Source organism: Lupinus angustifolius, chromosome LG09 (genome assembly GCF_001865875.1).
Source record: "Lupinus angustifolius cultivar Tanjil chromosome LG09, LupAngTanjil_v1.0, whole genome shotgun sequence".
NCBI lineage: Eukaryota > Viridiplantae > Streptophyta > Magnoliopsida > Fabales > Fabaceae > Lupinus > Lupinus angustifolius.
In genome coordinates this window covers 5,405,327-5,412,472 of record NC_032017.1, presented here as the reverse complement: position 1 = coordinate 5,412,472, position 7,146 = coordinate 5,405,327, and positions in this window count along the sequence as shown.

Sequence of the window (7,146 nt, the reverse complement as noted above, 5' to 3'; positions counted from 1 at the left end):
CTCACAATATGAATCATTTCATGTGTCATGAACTGTTATTTTTTGTTGTTGAAAAAATGCATTAAATTTAAAAATAATTATTAAATATTTTTCTAACCCATCACAACTCATAACATATGGAGTGACACATATTATAGAATAGGAGATGTGTTATCTCTCATATTATATCTCATATTAATTTCTATTGAATTCTATTTCACATGGTGTCTTTCTTTTTCTATCCTTTTAGGTTTTATTTTATTGTTTTATTATTATTTTCTCTTTGTTATTATCATTCTCTTTCTCTTTCAACATTTCTCTTTAAAGTGTATTTTTTAATGATTTTATTGTTTATTTTATAGATTTGTTCTTTAAAGTACATTTTTATTGTTTTTTGTTTATGTTGTAGATATGTTCTTATTTTGTGTATCTGGTTTTATTTTTCGTTGATTTTTTGTACACTTTTCATTGATTTTTTGTACATTTTTCATTGATTTTTTGTACATTTTTCATTGATTTTGTTATTTTATAGATTTATTCTTCCTACAATTCCCTTCATTGGTGTATAATTTAAAAGGGTCTCATTCTCAAGGATAATCAAACCCTCAAAACCAATGTTATGTACATGATCTCCATGATTTTATATACATTCAATTACAATATTGCATTTATTTGTTTATTTATTATTATTATTAATCTTTTCATCATTAGAATTAAAAATATGAAACAACAAATAGATTTGTTATTTATGTTTTCTATTTAAAGATGAATGTTTGAAAGTTGAAGTTGAGGCTTCATTGGGGCATGACCACTCTCATTGCTATTAATGATCAAAGAATTCTTAATTTTAATTCTAAGAATATTAAGAATTTTAGCATAATTTTGAACTTTTTTAACCTTCAAAAATCATATAGTATCACGTTTCAGTTGTACTATTTTCATTACAAAAATCAGAATTGTCATTTATTTTTTCTTTATGTGTTTGAATATGTTTCGACCATGCGAATGCACGAATAACATGTATGTTCTTAACAATGCGAATGTATGAGTAATATGTGTGTTTTTAAACATGTGAATGCATGAGAAACATGTATTCTTAATAATACAAATGTGCAGGTAACCTGAGTTTTTAACCATACGAATGCATAAGTAACATGTGTGTTCTTAACAATACGAATGTACAGGTAATATGTATGCTTTTAACCATGCAAATGTACATGTAATATGTATTCTTAACAATGAAAATGTACGAGTAATATGTGTGATTTTAACCATATGAACGCACGAGTAACATGTGTGTTCTTAACAATACGAATGTAGTACTAACATGTGCATTTTTAATCATGTGAATGCATATGTAATATGTGTTATTAACCATGCGACAGAAAATATTGCCTCGTGCGAATGCCCAGACAACTTGTTAGTTGATTAATATATGAATGATAAATGATTCGCTCAGAATTACCTACGTTGTTTTCTCATATATTAATTCATCATCTTAGTAATTTTATATAGTAAATAATTAAATTTATTCTATAACATGTGATGCAATAATTAAAGTACAAAAATGTACAAATTAAAAATATCCATTTACTTTATCTATTAGGCTTCTTTAAAAATAAATTAATGTCTAAGTTATTCTAAGACTTAACTTTATTGGTAAAGTTGTGAGACATATAATATAAACACCTAAATACAAATCCTCACAAATGCATAACTTTACTATCTCATTCTCATTAAATATTTCTCTATAAAAAATAAAATAAATAAACAAAATAAAATTTAGTTATGAAATCGGTTACAGTTGGAATAATAATAGGATAAAATAATTTATATATTGATAATGTAAGTTTTTCTTTACATTATTTATTAATAAATAATCTAGTATATAATAATTGATTCTTGAATGAAAGTAATAAAAATGAATAATTTATAATAATTTAAAAAAATGTATTGATAATATATAAATATTAAAGTCTAATAATATAATAAGAATGGATAATTCGAAACTGAAAAGAAAATGATGTTAGAAAGTTGTTTATTTGAACTTCCTAAATGGCATTAAATATTGGAATAATTTGAAGAATGATGATATAAGTGAAATGAAATCAAAAGATGGACAACAAATCTTGAATCAAATTATAAAAAAAAGGTATGATGAAATGATATTTATAATACTTATGTAGTTACTTACCTTACTATCCATTCTACATCACCTTAGCCTAATCTTTAGCAATCATCATTTTAATTTCCATTAGCTTAATTAAAAGTCCCTTTTCCACCTTCCTTTAAGGTATATAACTTTTGGGTTGTATAAAATTAGAGAATTTTTTTTATGAATGCGTCACTAGTGGAAATCTATTGTAAGGTCACATAGAAGAAAATAGAAAGAGGTAGGTGTCTGTATTTTTTTGGCTACTAGATTTGCAATCCACATCAAATATGTACCCATAGATTTTATTGAATTTAAGTTAAAAAAAAATGATGGCTGCGTTATTTAGAAAGAGACCTCCATTCTTAAAAGTGTGCTTACATCTTCCTATGTATTCAATTATAGTATTGGACATGCTGATCCAAATTTTGTTTGTACGCTAAATTTGCCTTTAACCACATTTTTTTTAACCAATAAGACTTTGGTTTAGTGGTATAAAGTTATACTAAATTACTAGAATGACTAAAAGTTTAAGACTTTGATTTCTGTAAGCGAAACTTGTTTGGATAAATGACCACATATCTCGAAAGCTATTAGTTCATTACCTGTAAGTGATTAGGGCTACTTATAGTACTACAAAAAACACAAATTTTTAACATTATGTTTTTTTATAAAATATTATTTTCACACATAGAACTTATTTGTTAAATTAAGAGGTATAATAATTAAATTAAAGATATCATTATATTGTGAATAGTTGTGGTACAGTAAATTAGATAGTGTCGGAAAAAATACTGTGATACATTGGATACCATGCATTTACCCTTTCGCGTCATAGAAAATAACCACGATATGCATTAATTAATTTAAAGTTTACAAGATAAAGTTGAATTTAATTCGAAGACATTGTTACATTATTATTAAAAATGTTTGACTCTTATTTATCACAAAAAAACAAATTCAATTTTTATAATAACTATCTTTGAAAACAGACGTGAATTAATTGATAATCCGGTATGATTAAAATGTGAATGATTTGATTAGTGAGAGCGACACTTGTTAAAAGAGACAGTCATGTATCTCGAAAGAAACTAATTCCTTACTCGTATGATAGGAGATATTATTGGTAGTACCAAAAAGTTGATAATAGGTTAAGAGATTAATTAATATATGACTGTACATTTCCTGCTATATATTCTAAATTCATTGTAGTAGAAGGATTTGGGGTTGCTAATAATCTTTTTGCAATCTATCTGACATTGAAATAACGTATGACAATGGATGCACCAAATTTCCCTTAGCTATTATCAATTTTCAGATGGAAGAGTATGAAAAAATTTCTGCCATGGACATTTACAAGGACAAGGTAAAAATGTAAATGTAGTTTCCTTGATTTTAATAACATTTGGTTAGAAAAGTATCTTAAGTTACTGTTAGGAATAAATGTAAGTGAGTTAGGTCACCATAAATATGGATATAGTCGATTCTCATGTGTAGGACTCACACTTGAAACAATGATTGTTATGAATTAGTGAAATAAGTCCTATGTTGAGGAGGAATGAGTAAAGTGAAGATCATTATCTCAATTACATCATATGAGTTACACTAAATTGACAAATGAACTGGACCAATACCTAAACCTCTAACTTGAACTAGAATATAACCAACGAGCAGACCAAATATAAGGTTAATGAAGATTTCGAATAATGGAGAATAGAGTTCCATATTGCCCCTTTAATATTGTTAGTTTTAAGACAATTTGAAAATGGTCAAAAAACACAAATTTATGCACTAAATGTTTTGTATGATCATGGTTTATCATAACCAGAAGATGGAAAATGAATTTATCTCCTACACTATGAAAAAACCTATGAGATAATGACATAAGATAAAATTTATTCTAAGAATAAATCTCAAACAATATATTATCTTCGATTAAGGCACTAATACACTAGAATCTTATAAATATTAAGGGATGATTATCGACACAAAAAAAGACTGAAGTACCAAGTAATCCTAATAAATACAATATTCTAAAAGTTATAAATACTCATGTCCAAGTGCACACTTTCTATTTCTCATATTTTGAGAGAACTACATACATTAGAGAGGTTATAACCAATGTTTGTTTTTTTGCACTCCACTACATAACCCTAATAAAAATAGAAATATGGATTAAAAACAGTTTTAGGAGGGGACAACCCTAATGATTATCATCTTAGGATATGATTGATTTGAAACTTGAACGTACTAATCTAAAGTAGAAAGAGGGAAGTTTTGTTAAGAAGATTCATGGTGTTGAAGATCTAATTAAAAATCATGTTTACGTCAAAGTCATTCGAAGTGTAGCTATGTGAAAAAAAATACTTATATACATCCAAAATTAACCTCTTTTTGGACAAAAAGTATTCAATATTATGACAAATCAAGATCTAACTATTGGTAGAAACTTCAAACTTCAAAGCACTATGTTGCTATACACATGAATAATTAACAACATGAGAATAATTAACCATGTGTACTAAAAGCATTTAATTATGAGAATAATAATTAACCACAAATGTAACTCGGCTCAATTAAAAACACGAGCTCCTTGTGCGTTAGGTGATACATTGAACTTATGTGTATAGTGAAGATTGATAAAAAAAACAAAAGTACCCTAAACTTAAATGAAATGGGATTGCCACTAAAGCCTTTAGCAAGTGAATTTGTATTGTTAATCTTCTTCATTTGTGATTAAGCAGTTTCATTTGATTGCTAAGTTATATTAAATAGTTCTCTTTTAGAATCTCTTATAGTTTTTAAATTGAAAATTGTGAATTAGTGGTGTAAGACTCTACTAGATCCCTAAGACGACTAAAAGATCAAAGATTCAATTCCTATGAGTGACATTTATTAAGAGAGACAGTCATACATCTCGAAAGAAATTAGGTCTTTACCCAAAATGGTGAGGGGATATCCTTGGCACTACCAAAAAATTTCTGATGGATGTTGGTACCAAATCACCATCAGATAACATTTGTTATCCTATAAAATATATCACTTTATATCTCATTACTTATGAATAGTTAAAAAATGTATTTAAATTAAAAGTTTAATAATTAAGTATTTTTTTAACTAATAAAAAACACCGTAATACAAAGTATTACACTTTTTATGATAAAAGGTATCATTTTGTTACAAAGAGAGATGGGGAAATTAAAAGTTTAATAATGACGTTGTTGATTCTATTTAACTAATTAACATTATAGGACACCACTGATGATTGATGTTAATTTTGAATTGGTGTTAGGCAAAATCTAAGTGGATTTTATTTGTTTATTCAAGTGTGACAAAAAATAAGCACTAATCATATATAGATGATTTATTTAAAATAAAAAATAAATATATGGGTAATAATTAAACTAATTCACATATTCTTGCTATGATACCAAATGGGACTAACAATTTAGTAAAGAAAGGAAAAAAGGTCCTACAAATTCAAGCATTCGTTTTTCTTATTTTAATGACAGGATTGATAAATTTTATAGGATTTATTTATGATACATTAAAACAACTGTCTTAAACTACTATAGGCTAAATCAACTCTAATGTTTTGGAAACAAGGGGATCCAGAAGAGTAGATTAAAATTTAGAGGAAATTTATCCTACAAAATAAATAAAATAAAATAAAGCAAATAAATATAAATATATTACAAAGCATTTAAGTTTGGACCAAACTGGAGAGTACTCTACATCTTGAGTTGCAAGGTCAACCCAAATTTATTGGGCTCCACATTGAAGCCTGAAAATATATATGGACCCTAGGTAATGACTTCTGAGAATCCTTTTTAACCCCAAATAGTGAAATGTATCCCAATTTATTACAAAATTCCAAAATACCCTTCATTTTTACATACATGTGACCAACCTCGTTGAATTTAGACCATCTTCAATACCCGAGAATCCAATACTAGATAAGGTTATAATATGTGTCAAAAATTTATTTATAACAGACATGATTTTAATATAAAAAAATCAAAAACTTTATCTTTCTCCTCATTTTTTTTAGTATTGGACTCTCCAGCAGTACTCAAGAAGAGTCCAACTCCCACATGAGATCAATCTCACTTATTATGATAAGCAGACACATGACTAAGATACGGGTTCCAAAAAAATCGCGCCAAGATATCTATTTTTAGAATGATTTGTATTTTGATTATCCAAGTTAAAAAGATGTATTACATTATTAACAAAAACGTATATTACATTTGACCGTTCACAATCAAAATATAATTCATGTAGCTAAGAATCTTATAATTCATTCTTGAAAAAAACACATTGATTGATCTTGTCATTGGATATGGATGCTTAGTAATGACAATTGGACAAATATATTGATTAAAGTTGTTCCAATCAATAAGCTCACATATAGTTACAAACTAGCAGAAGGCTAAACAATTTCCCACTGCCCAAATACCCAAAATAAAAAGAAGAGTACATAAACACGTTTCATTGGCAAAAACATTGAACATGCATAATGGTAACTATTTTGAGTTATCCAAAGTTGCTTTATTGTGATTGTGAAACCATGCAAGTTCAAGATATTTGATTAATTCCACTACTCCAATGCCAACACCACTCTCCACACCTATGGCTGAATTCATAGGTGGAAAGTGCATAATAAGTGAAGTCATAAATATTCACAAAAAGTATGGGTTAACTATAAGATGAGGTGAGTTAGTGTATAAAATAAGCAAGTAAAAATTAATTACTTTTTTATTTAATAAACGGATGTTTTTTTTTATGACTCAACCATATCTTTTGGGATAAATTATAGCTCTATAACATAGAGTACTAAGCTATTTCATGACTTATGAGTAATATATAACACTTCATTTTTTATAAAGTGTATCAAGGTCTTTATAAAGTGTATCAAGGTCTTAAGTAGGGTGAGCAGAACCTGGTCCTACCCGCTCACTCGGTATGGCTCGATCATGATCGTGCCCGAATAGGGTCGTGTTTTATCAGGTCTA